The following is a 14,395-nucleotide window of genomic DNA, read 5'->3' on the forward strand; positions in this document are numbered from 1 at the left end:
ACTGCGTCACCTGCCGCACCTTCTTCCACGCAATGTGCCTCGGGCTCGAGAACGAGTCTGAGCTCCGAGAAAACGTCCCGTACATCTGCGACTGGTGTCGCAAAAGGAAAGATGAAGAGGAGATGAAGCTACCTTTTCGTCACTCCTGGCGTCGGAAAGTCGCATACTACGATGTGCTCGATACCTCGCATTCAAGGAGCTTGTTCTCAACGTCGGAAAGTCGCGAACTACGGCTTGTTAGACCCCTCGATCAAGAGAACTAACCGTCTACCCGATTCCATCTCTCTCGTTATTCTGCCTCCCACAACGTACATAAGAGCAAGCCGATTTTACCCAGGTACTCCTGTTATCCCTACCTCACTCTCACACAAGTCTTACTTTACTATCAGCCATCATGACTCTCCCCGCATCGAAGTCTCAGGACGAATTTCTAAATTATCAATTTCGATCAAGGCACTCTCGTTTCCCCTCTCTACACGTCAACGACACGCCAGAGAGACGTCAACGGAGACCGGTGCACAATTGACGCCCAACGTGAGGGCCCTAACATCTATACCTCATTCCTCTCTACGCTTCGTCCATCTTGTCCCGTCACTTCCGTTTCCCCTCTCTACACGTCGACGACACGCCAGAGGGACGTCAACGGAGACCGGCGCACGGCAATTGGCGCCTAACATGGAGCCTAACCTCGATACCCCATTCACCTTTACGCTGCGCGTATCTTGTCCCCTCCCTTCCATTTCCTCTCTCTTCACTTCGACTACATGTCGGAGGAGGACGTCAACGGAGATCGGCGCACGACATTTTATGTAATTCACGTAGGCGTAACACAACACAACATAATGATTTTATAGTACGAATACTTAAAGAATACTGTAAAAATTAGGTATAAAAAGTTTTCGCACTTTCCATTACACTGATAATCACACTCTCAGCCTGCTTTTCAATTCACAGTATCGATATTTTATGATCTGTACCGATCTATCTATTTTTCACAGTTCTAACAGTCGCTGCTAGATAATGAGACGCTACTAGAGGTGGTAAGACGTTTTTCCGAGGACACAGTAAAATAATTAATTCGGTGGGAAATATACTTTCCAGTTTCCCACCATCTGGTAAAGTGTTAAATCGACTTCGTCCTTATCTTACACAACAATGAATAGTTTTACAAATCAGTATGTTCGGGAAGATAAGAGCTTTAAAATGAGGTATTATTAAATTTATATTTTAAAGAAGAAAACCTTAATTTCTTTCCACATACGTAAATTTGGAGAATTTTTGTAAGAAAACCATTGCACCTAGGAATGTCATATTTCGCGAAAGTATCCGCCTCTTTCCCTCTACTCTAATTGTATAAAAATATAATGAAAATTAGAATTTGTTAGGTAAATATTCCTAATTTTCCGTCCGATTTTACAATGAGTCGCCAGTACTAATTGGAATCCGTATGGAGGAAACAGAAAGGGTTCGACCTAAAAATACTTGGATGAAGGAAGTCAAGAAATCAATGTGTGAAAATGGGTTAAAAGAAAGAGAATGGAAAGATAGAAGAGATCGGAGAAAGAAGATAAGGATTTAGATTTTGGGCACAGGAAGATACTGTAATGCGTTATAAATCCTCATTAATTTTAAAGAAGAAACACTGGACGCGCCATAACCAGTTGACAAAAAGTTTTCTTCATTTTATACCAGGCCTAAGCCTAAATCCGTGTTGTTGAAGAACATTTAGTGTTTAAGACACTGCGCTCAGACTTAAATATTCTTCAGATTTTATTTTATTGCTTTTGATTGATTTTATTATTAATGACAGTTTTTTTCTAAAATAATTCAAAGCTTTGCATAACTGTCGATAGATATTTTCCGTAGATTTTGTGTGCCAGAACAAACCTTCTCCGCCCTACATCCCCAGACCATACTGTCCATAAAACTTCACCATTTTCCTCAACTCACGCTAAATCTACTTCACAGCTGTTGAAGCAATCTTCCTCACTCCAGTCCACGTCTCTGAAAATATCCCGCACAAAATCACAAAGAATGATATCTAATTATAAAGAAGTATCTTCAATTTTCTCTAACCAAGACCTTCATTGTAATCTCGTCAGTCATTCATGGCTTAAGTCCTCTCTCCCCTCCCTTCTTGTCCATTTACAAGCTCACACTCTATGCAGAAATGACAGATTATTTATAAGCGAGGGGGTGGAGTATGCGCTTATATTAGGAGTGACCTGAAGCCAAAATTTCTAAAATCCCGAGGCGATGCTGCAGACCCCGAATACCTATTCATAGAAAAACAAGCAAACATACAGAATTGTCTTGTAGCTGTTATTTATAAATCTCCTAAGGCAGGGCATTTCTCTGACCTAGAAAATCCATTAAATAATCGTTTACCGCAATATGAACACGTTCTGGTTTTTGGTGATTTCAACACCCATCTTCTGATCACTAATAAAACGGGACTAAACAACTGTGTAACATGTTAAAAGCGTTTAAAATAAAAATTTTTCCCCCTAATCTTACCCATCACACAGCTACTAGTGGAACCCTAAATTGTTCCAATTACACTCCTCAACAAGGTTTTCATAACATGGATTATCTTTTAATTATCTTTATAAAATTTGTATGTCCTGATCACGGATATGGCATTGAAAAACAGCCTACACGTTACATTTTTTAGAAACTTATATTTTTTTAATTAGCGAATCGTATAAAATATGTTAAAATCTGCTCACTTTCAAAGAGATTCTTTTCTTTAACGTAGATCTTTTACACAATTATATATAATTTTCGTTTTTTTATGGTACCATTTGAAACATACTTTCACTTTTGTGGGTTGAATGAGTATTAACCCTTTGCGGTGGTTTATTGTTTTATTGTCCTTATGCTGCTGCACGGAGGGTAGGTCACATCTGGTTATAACTGACACTAAGGGAAAGGAAATACAGTTGCTGTTGTTTTGTGAGAAAAGAAATGAACAATTTAGCGATTAGTTCTGATTGTAGGAGAAATGTGAGTGGTACAAGTTATTCTGTAACTGTGTTAAATAGATCGAAATCTTTGTTCATGTAAAACTTCTCCAAATAATTTCTGCTGTGTTTGTGGGGGATTAACTTTGAAATCACAACGTCGATAAAATTACAAACAATGTAAAAAAAAGGGCATATTACTTGTATTTTAGCTGTAAAGTGGGTGAACAAGACAAAAATTGTGCAACACACGTGTCTTGTGTAACGTTTTACGTGAAGTTAACAGAGTGGTTGCGGAGAATTAATAACAATATGTATTTTGTTGTTCCAATAATTTGACTACAGCCTACCGGTCATCTGGAATATTATTACTTCTACATTGCCAAAACAGAGGGATTTTCAAGGAAAACTGAAGATAAAAGTGTATCCTATTCTCTCATCAGCCATTAGACGCATGCCACATTCTTCTGAACTTAATGTCCCTATCCTTCCCCCCTGTGAGGAAGATTATATCATACCAAACGATCACGAACTATCAGAATCCTCAGTCTACTCTTCAACTTCTGCTCATTCCACCTACATTCCCGAACATAATGAAACACCACATCTGATACGACGGCAGAACTTAATGACCTAGCTAGAGATTTAGGTCTTTCCAAGCAACACGCTCAATTATTAGGTTCTAGATTAAGAGAATGGGACTTATTAGCAAAAGATACCAAGATTTCAGTGTTCAGAAAACGAAACGATAAGCTGATTAATTATTTTTCAATGGAAAATTCTGTTTGTGCCTGCAAAAATGTGAACGGACTGATGGATGAATTAGATATTGAATATAATCCAGAAGACTGGAGACTGTTCATCGATTCATCAAAACTAAGCTTCAATGCAGTTTTATTGCTCGACAATAAAAAACCTTCCATTCCAGTGGCGCATTCAGTCGCTATGAAATAAACTTATTAAAACGTGTTACTAATATTGAATGCAGTAAATTATAATGAACTGGGCAATTTGTGGGGATTTGAAAGTAATGGCTTTTTTGCTTGGATTACAAGGAGGATTTACTAAGTTATGTTGTTTTAACGATTGTGGGACATTCGAGCAACAACACAACATTATGTGGTGAAGACCTGCTCTATCAGACAAGATCATATTCCTGTTGACCACAATATTAAATATCCTCCGCTAGTACAACGTGAAAACGTACTTCTTCTTCCACTGAATATAAAACAAGGGCAACGAAAAATTTTGTGAAAGTTCTAGGTAAGAGTTAAGAAGCCTTTGAATACTTAAAGACTCTGTTCCCTAAAATCATTGATGGTAAATTAAAAGAAGACGTATGTGGCGGTCCACAAATTAGAAGACTTTTTAAAGACATTCTTTAGAAAAAATTTAACCCTAAAGAATTACCAGCATAGAAATCTTTTGCATCTGTCGTCAAAGAGATTTTAGAGAATCACAAGGCCGAACATTATCGCAAATTAATAGAGACGTTACTAAGAAACTACAAAAAATAAAAAAAAGGCTGCCGTAAGTAACTGAAGATCCACTTCTTACATTGACATTTGGACTTCTTTCCTGAGAACTTGGGGGCTGTAAGTGATAAGCAGGGAGAGAGACTTCAACAAGTCATCGCTACAACGGAGCAGAGATATCGAGGAAGATGATCCAGCGATGATGGGCCATTATTGCTGGTTTTTAAAAAGCGAAGACTCCAGTTCTCATAAGAGAAAAAATTAAGGTGTTTCTTACCTAGTTCTATTTTACTGCACGAAAAGTGGTTTTTATAAGTCTTAATAGCTGGTCTGTTATTAATGTACCAGTCTTATCATATCTACTGCCCTAGGAAATTTTCATACAAAAATTAGAAGAAGTCCTATTTTTCAATGCATGAATTGAATATCTATAACACAAAAACGTGACGTGTTACGAATTTTTCACTGTCATTTTCGTGTTCAGCGCATTAAAATTAGTTAAGATCAGCTATTTTATTAATGTTATGGAAAAAAGTTCAAATTTGTTCAGTAGTGATTATTACAAATAATCCTGATAGAAGTGTAAAAACAGGACAGCTGTCTGTTCCTGGAATATCTGCTCACGACTTAATATTCGCAGAGTATTTTGTCCGAAAACTGAAGAGAAATTTATTACATACAGGAGATCTAAAACATGTCGACAACGACCAGTTAATTTCTGACGCAATTGAATTGCCATGGCATGCAATATTTAACTTATCACTGTCGATGGAAAATTTGTCGCTTTTAATAACATGATGATACAATTATTTTATAAACATGCACCATTAAGGAAAAGACGTGCTACTCATCCTCCCGCTCCATGGATGACTGATGGCTTAAGTAACCTTATGGCGACACGTGACGCCGCCTACAGGAAGTATAGACACAATAAATCTGAAGCAAACTTTTAAAACTATAAAAATAATTAGGAACGGAACAACGCAAAGTATTAGAAATTCCAAACGCCGTCATGCTCTCAATCTTGTCGACCCCTTCATTTCCCCCCGGTGTCATTGGAAATATTTACGTGACATGGGAATAGGAAGTAAAACTACAGAAACTGAAATCCCAAACATATCACTTGATAAACTTAATAGGTATTTTACTTCACCACCCACCTCATAACCTGATAAACAATAAAAACTTAAAACTATGAATTCTCTCTTAGTTATTTCTCTTTCTATTCGCGAATTTTTTTTTCTTTCATATTGCAGACACTGAAGTTAGCCAAGCTCATAAAAACACCAGATTAACGGCGCAAGGCTCTGACAACATAAGGATTGTTTTTATTAATAAATTAATCGATATCGTGCTTCCTGTGGTTACACATACTTTAAATTCTTCTATAATTACTTCAACGTACCCGATTCTTTCGAAAACGACCTTAGTACTTCCACTACCTAAAGTAAACTCACCTACATCTCCTAAAAGCTAAAAGCTATAGACCAATCTGCATTCTTCCCGTTCTCTCAAAGGCTCTTGAACTCATTATTGATAAGCAATTAACCAATTATCTGATTGAATGAAATATTATCGACCCCATCCAACCTGGACTCAGAAGCGGACATAGCACTTCCACTGCTTTATTAAATTTAACTGAAGATATACGAGAAGCTATGGATAAAAGACTAGCAACAGTATTAATTTTATTGGATTATAGTAAAGCCTTTGACTCTGTTGACATGGATCTACTATTAACTATACTTCGAGTGTTAAATTTTTCTGACAGCGTTACCACCTGGATGCACTCCTACCTTACTGGGCGCCAGCAAAGTGTTGTCTTTAATAATCGGTTCTCCTCCTGGCGAACAGTAGAGTCAGGATTTCCTCAGGGTTCGGTATTGGGTCCACTGCCTTTCTTTCTCTATATTAACGATATCGCTAAGTCATTTAAACATTGCAGCTATCATATCTATGCAGGTGGCGTTCAATTATGCATTTCTTGCAGCCCTGATAGACTAAGTGAGTGTATTAATAGACTCCATAAAGATCTCGAATCCATTTTATCTTGGTCTCAACAATCGGACTTATAGACTATTATTATGATGTACCAAAGTACATTATGATATTTCCGTGCAGGAATTCTTCTTTATCATATAATGGAAGTGGGTGGAGCGGAGAAAAATTCTCTCCGGTACCGAGACTCGAACCTGGGTTTTCATCTTTACGTGCTGACGCTTTATCCACAAAGCCACACCGGATTCCAGTTCCGATGACGGATTGAATCCTCTCAGTTTAGTTCCACCTCTTACAAGGGAACGTCCCAACTGGGCCGCGGTTATTTCAATAAAAAATTATGCGACTTAACTTTTGTATGATAAACAACGTGGTAATAGTCGCTTATGTCGTTTTTTTGTTATTAGCTATACATAAAATCGTGAATCTCGAACGCATAGACTTATTCCTCTCTTGAGCTGAACGTGACAGGCTATGTCAGGCGCCCTATCTGTGAATGAAAATGTGAATGAAATCCACCAGCGCAGATATATGTTAGTTGTGTCCATGGTTAGGAAGTCCGTACTGTGTCTGTATTATCTTATGTTATGTTCTTATGTTTCTTTCGTAAGGAACGGACTATTTTTGTATGTACATTTTGTACTATGACATACATTAATCCCATTAATGTTGTGAATATTTTAAAACTAGAAGTTGATTAGTTGTATGGTGAAATAGTCGGAGAAGGAGCAGAAGATGAAGCATTTGAGTATGAAGTTCTGCAACTTATACATGACAATATACGAGAAAAACAGAACATTTATTGTAACGTATGACACTTTAGACGTCGATAGCGATTCGGATAGTGGCCAAACTTTACATGAAGGAAGTGTAGTTTCAGAATCTGATCCAGGACCATCCGCTGGTGAATACGTACTTTAACTCCAGAAAAACGAGTGGTCTGTACACGAAAAAAAGCAAATGTTCTTGAGAGATACAAAAAAATTAAGAAACAATGTGAGAGCCTAAAAGCCTCAGAAACAACTAGAATCCGAGTACATCTACAGCAAAAGAATTAAGTTCACAGCAAAATATGTAAAAAAAAATGCTACTAAATATAAAAAAAATGCCTTCCAAGTCAAGCATATTGGACACTATAAAAAAAGAAATGCTACAGGCGTTCAAGGTATCCAGCCAACAGAACCTAGCTGTCCACGATTTTAATTAAAAAAACTGGGCTATATTATCAGCATCGCGTATTTGCGTCTGAAAAGTTTCTGCGTCGTATTAAGGAACAAAACAGGATAAGCTCCAGGAAAATAACAAAATTCGTTTCTAGAAAAGATGTACAGAATGTGTCTACTAACTAAAACAGCAAAATATTTTGTGACAGATAAAAACAAATTTTTTTCAGAAATTCCATATAATGATGACTGTATATTCAACACCGACCAGTCTCGATTTGAATACGAGGTGATATCTGATAGGACAGGTGAAAAGTACACCTATGCAGTTGTGCAATCATATCTTCTACGACGTATTCCTACACTATTCAGGTCTATATTTCATCGGCTGGCACCTTAGGAACATGATTTGACCTTTGTTTCCAAGAACCGAAAGGAGCGTTTGGGTCCAAAGTTAAACAAACTATTCAAAGGGAAACTTCATTTAATCTTGTGCTTAATGCTAGCAATTCAGGAAAACTCACGAAAAACCATGTGGAAAGACGGCTGATGTGTGAATACATTTCTGATATAAAGAATAACATATTACTTCTACTAGATACATGGAGTGGACAAACTGAAAAAAAAAAACACATTTAATAACAATAAAATAAAGATATTTTTAAATAATAAAACAATTCAGACACAAATATTTCCCCCCAAGATCACAAGGTTTGCATAGCCACCTGACGTTTATTCTTTCCGGCATTATACAATTGTAATTCGGAGAATAAACGACTATTTCAGACACAAAATTATAATTTAAAATAGTACAGAAAATTTGCATAATAGAGTCTTTATAATAAACATTACATTCTGTTGTCTATCATCAGTTCTGTTCCCCGTACTGTAAGACATGTTAGTAGGTCCATACGCGTGGCAGAAATCTGGTTATGTAACAAATAAACTAGACATTGGTTTTCGATATGTTCTTCAAACTCTACTTCAAGTCAACAGTAGCGAATGTGAAATGGAAGAGCAGCATTTGTTAAATGTCTGTATTGTTCCATGGCCCTTTGTCCGAACCACTTCGTTTTGAATTCACACTACCATCGATAAGGTAAGAGTATTTTAAAATTTAAATTGATATATTTAGAATGTCATGTAATATATTAACAATAACAATAATATTGTTTATTGCTAGAAAAATATAATGCAAAGAAATTGTAAATTAACAAAATTGTAGCACTCCCATGAAAGAGTGTGCTCTCGTGCTCGGGAAAGGATTCGATAGAGAAGGATTTGATTAAATCATCGCCTTCCAGCGAGGGTGAGATCCTGAATACGGAACAGTTATGTTTTTTTAAATCGATTAATTAAAAAAATACTAAATGTCATACTTGGGATTCGCTTGATGCCAAAATATCATATTGACATAATTATCTTTCTTGAAAATATAAATAATATCGAATGATATGTAAAGAGTCCCTAAGAATTTGTAATAAAATATTTTGTATTTGAAAGACTTGGAATTTTAATTTCACTGATAATTGGTGGGTAGACTGTGGAAGGGAACCTCGCGGTCTAAATAACATAGGCCTACCTCTGACGACACACTGATTAACAGGTATGTTATATTTTGAAGAGAGGAAAGGTAGGCATGTTTCATATACAGTATTTCTTGTTTTTCCTTGTTGACCTCGTCCGCTTGTGTGAGGTTTCTCTCAAAGCGGATGATTGGATCTAATACAATGGCCTTATGCTTAACCCTGTCGATGGCTATGATGTTCGTGCGCCTGTTGGAATCTGCGGCCGAAATGCAAAGAACCTCTTCATGAACCTCTCAACCAACGTATCTTAGGACTTCTGCAATACTTGTCCTCACTCTATGATGTCTGTTGTTCCGTAGTAGCTCGCTTTTCCTGCAGAATCTCAACACGTGACCAATAGTTTCTCTCTCGCAGTCAGTATGCCTACAACGGGTTGTATTAAAGGATCTGTCAAGAACGGATCTTACATAAATGCATAAATTACAATAAAATAATATCTAAAAATTAATAAATATTCATATTATATAATCATAAAATTATAATTAATAAATACTCATAATAATATGCTACATTTTTATGAAGGTTCTAAATGAAATAAAGATGAGTATCCTATAGATTTAGAACTTAACAGCTTATTGTTTTGCTTCCATTTAGCGCATGAGTGACATATCTACGTCCTGGTTTAAAGATTTTATATATATTTAATAACGAAAAAGTGACATAAGCGACTATTACCACGTTGTTTATCATACAAAAATTAGTTTGCATAAATTATTAATTCAATAATCGCGGCCCAGTTGGGACGGTATCCTTGTTAGTTTCCCTTTAGAGGCCAACCCTCGTGCACTGTGTCACAGATGTATGACAGTGGCACAATGTCCAACACATTATGTGCACAGGTGCATTCATTACGAGTGACTAAGTGGCCAGGATCCAACGGAATGAGCGCCGTCTTAAATCACAAAGTAATTATTTACGCTTATCTTATTACTATGATGTACCGAAGTATTATGTGGCTTAGTGGATAAAGCGTCAGCATGTAGAGCTGAAAACCTGAGTTCGAGTCCCGGTGCCATCCTTCATCATATGATAATACAGAATTCCTGCATGGAAATATCATACGTACTTCGGTACATCACAATAATAAGATATGCGTAAATAATCACTTCGTGATTTAAAACGGCGCTCATTCCGTCAGATCCTGGCCACTTAGTCACTCGTAATGAGTGCACCTCTGCACATAATGTGTTGGACATTGTGCCACTGTCACACATCTATGACACAGTGCATGAGGGTTGGCCACAAAAGTGAAACTAAGAGGTGGAGCTTAAACTGAGAGGATTGAATCTGGCATCGGAACTGGAATCCGGTATGGCTTGGTGGATAAAGCGTCAGCACGTAGAGCTGAAAACCCGGGTTCGAGTCCCGGTAGCGGAGAGAATTTTTCTCCACGCCATCCATCCTTCCTCATATGATAATACAGAATTCCTGCACGGAAATATCATATGTACTTCGGTAAATCACAATAATATATCTAAGACCATACCGTACAGGAGCCTGGCTCTTACGATAGTGGCCAGAAATATTATTGTTCGTCCACACCTGTGGAGTAACGGTCAGCGCGTCTGGCTGCGAAACCTGGTGGCCCGGGTTCAAATCCCGATCGGGGCAAGTTACCTGGTTGAGGTTTTTTCCGGGGTTTTCCCTCAACCCAATACGAGCAAATGCTGGGAAACTTTCGGTGCTGGACCCCGGACTCATTTCACCGGCATTATCACCTCCATATCATTCAGAAGCTAAATAACCTAAATGTTGATACAGCGTCATAAAATAACCTAATAAAATAAAATATTTTTGTTCTATAATTTTAATTTGTACTCAGTAGCTAGCTAACTAGCTAGTTAAATAAATATGACCAACGTATGAAAATAAATAAAAATCCTTCCCAATAGTTCTATAATGGTTTTGAATTTTTTTAGCAAAGCTAGGTGCTTTATAGTTCATTTCTCCCAACCCTTCAGTGGCCCTATTCATCCTATCGTATTCAGTTGAATAGGGCCAACTACTAGGATGATTCGGACCAGTATATTAATTATAGTATTTCCCATAAACGTGGTCCTGAATGCTTAGTATTTGCAAAATAATACTAAATCATCATGAATTAATAATGTTACTTATTGCTACACTGTAAAAAAATTATCAAAACAGCCAAAATACAAGATATTAAATAAATAAAAAGAATTTAATGTAGACTAATATTTATAACCTAAATATTCGTAACAGGTAAAACTTTGCACTTGAATTCCTCTGAAAAAAAAAACTCAAGAAAACTAAATACATTTTCCACCAACAAATTTTTCTTACCCCTAGCCCCAACACATACCTCATGATACCAGCCTCCACAGTTCTGACAACGTATCCAATCACCCTTCTTAATGGATTCTGCCGATTAGTAATTCAATTGGTAGAATCCAGATTCATTTTCGTCATTGCTGAATCTTCAAGGCATCGGTTCTTCCCCGCTCTCAGATGAGTCGTTATTCAAGGTCGTCTTATGAAGGTTTTCCTGGGCAATGAACCTCCATTATTCTTATTTTTCTTCGTTAGATTGATGAATTCCGGTGTTGTTAGAACTGTAGCTACTTGCTTTCGAGAAGCGACACTCCGTTTAGCTGCCTTATTAGGAGTGAGAAGAAGCTCACCAAACGTTGTGGGCTCCACTTGGTTAGCTGATGCAGCACTGGACGAAGGTGTCGAGCAGACTGTTGATGAAGATCCTGACGTAGTTTGACTACTTACTAGAAAACTGTCTGTTTCTTCTTCATCGGTTTTCCATTAGGTGCCAAAGAATTAAGACGCCGCAGAAGACAGGTCCTAGGCGCATGGAACAATTCAGCAGCATGACGCAGACTTCTCCCCTTACCGATAAATTTTACAGCCTTCAACATGTTTTCTTCAGACCCACTCTGTTCTGTATTCCGTTTGTACTTTCCCATCTGAAATATCAGACGTGGAATTAGAACAGAGTAGCTGCATTTTAGATCTTTCTAGACGTATAAATGTTCTATAGAAAAATTCTCACCCTCCCCAATTAGTTTTGAATCCGCCACTGACATTCAAAATTTTACACTAACACAGACGAATGAATATTTAATTTAATCTTGTTTTTATTTTTAATTTTAAAAAATTGCATTAATTATATTGTGTACGTAGGTATATATGTCTGAATTTATGCATATGTGTGTGTGTGTGTGTGTGTGTGTGTGTGTGTGTGTGTGTGTGTCAGCGTGTGTGAGAGAGAGTTCAAATGTGAGTGATTGTATGTAATTTTCTGTCATATGTCTTAGAAATATTTAAAAATGCGTTTATAATGTGTTTCAACTATCTCAACAATTGACTGTATAAGCTCTCTGATAAGAATTTTAGTGGTCCGATTCACCCTGAAAAGTATATTTGAACCGTTCAGAGCAAAAGTGGTGTAAGTGAAAATTAGGTAAAGAGGTTTGAAGTAAAAATTCTGTAAAATACAGCGCAAAGTAGCAATTGATATGTCCTTCGTGCTATCCACTGACTACTAATAGTTTGAATTAATTTAATATTAATTGCTACTTTGTGCTGTATTTTATAGAATGTTTACTTTAACCAACATTACCCATTTTGACTTACACCACTTTTGCTCTCAACGACTAATTTCATTTATATTTGTGATAGCAACCCTGATGACGTCAACAATTGCCTATAACGTCTTATGAGTAAGGAACACATCACTAACTTACTATTAAACCTTGCACTACCAGAAATTATTGTGACACTGAATACCATGGGGTCAATGAAGACCCCAGTATTAAAAAAAAATCGGAAAAAATACTTACATTTTCAATATTGACATTTATGCACAAAATAAGTCGTCAGCCATTGTTTTCACTATAATTTATTAATAAAATAATTATTTAAGTACAATATTAACATTTTATATAGTTATTGATACTGATGTGTAGAGAGATAATACATTTTTCAAACATTTTTTATACGTGCTTCGAAGGACTTTCCAATCTGGTCTGGACACATAATCTTTGCACAACTTGAGCACCTGCTTGAACGTTTTCGGTCAACAGAAGTGCCCCAATAAAAGTCCTCATCTTCCGATTTTATCCATCACAATTGAAGAGTCCACTGCAAGAATGATGGATGTCACTTTCTTGTCGAAAATGAACCAAGACTGTCAATGCATAGCTTAAGACATATAGAATGTACATACAGAGTTATATGGCATTAACACTGATAGTCATTGTCCAGTAATGATCGGTAAATCACAGTTAAGCTTTGAGCTCTAAGCATTTCAAACTTTCAATTACTTCTCCTCCAAAATGTATTCCAAATGACATCCATCATTCTTGCAGTGGACTCTTCAATTATTATTTCAGTCAACGCTGAGAATTGAACGCGATAGCATCTAGTGATAGGGACACGCGCTAGCATTGATAAACTGGAAGGCTTTATTCTATTTTAGGATATTATACAGTAAGGATATGACTTACTTTTTATACTAGGTTACTTAACGATGCTATATCAACTACTAGGTTGCAGATATAGCCTTCAGGTACAGCTCCCTGTGAAGCTAATTTGAATAATTTAAAGGGAAAAATAAAATTGTTCCGGGGCCGGGTATCAAATCCAGGAACTTTAGCTAAACGCACCAACTTTCTACCAACTGATCTACCCAGGAACTCTACCAGACACGGACTCAATAGAGTTCCTGGGTAGTTCAGTTGGTAGAACGTTGGTTCGTTTAGCCAAAGGTCCCGGTTCGATACCCGGTCCCGGAACAATTTTTCCCTTGAAATTATTGTACTGCTGGCTACGGACTGGAAGGTCCGGGGTTCGATCCCAGGTGGTGACAGGATTTTTTCTCGTTGCCAAACTTTCAGAACGGCCCCGAGGTTCACTCAGCCTCCTATAAAATTGAGTACCGGGTCTTTCCCGGGGGTAAAAGGCGGCCAGAGCGTGGTGCCGACCACACCACCTCATTCTAGTGCCGAGGTCATGGAAAGCATGGGGCTCTACCTCCATGCCCCCCAAGTGCCTTCATGGCATGTTACGGGGATACCTTTACCTTTACCTTTACCTTTACTAGGTTATCTAGCGTCGATGGAACTGGTAATAGGGAAATGATATTTCGCGAGATAAGACAGAGGATTCGGCATAGATTACCTGCCTTAGGGTTGGGGAAAACTTCGGAAAGAACCCAACCAGGTTATCAGCGCAAG

The sequence above is a fragment of the Periplaneta americana genome, chromosome 1, assembly GCF_040183065.1.
Source record: "Periplaneta americana isolate PAMFEO1 chromosome 1, P.americana_PAMFEO1_priV1, whole genome shotgun sequence".
NCBI lineage: Eukaryota > Metazoa > Arthropoda > Insecta > Blattodea > Blattidae > Periplaneta > Periplaneta americana.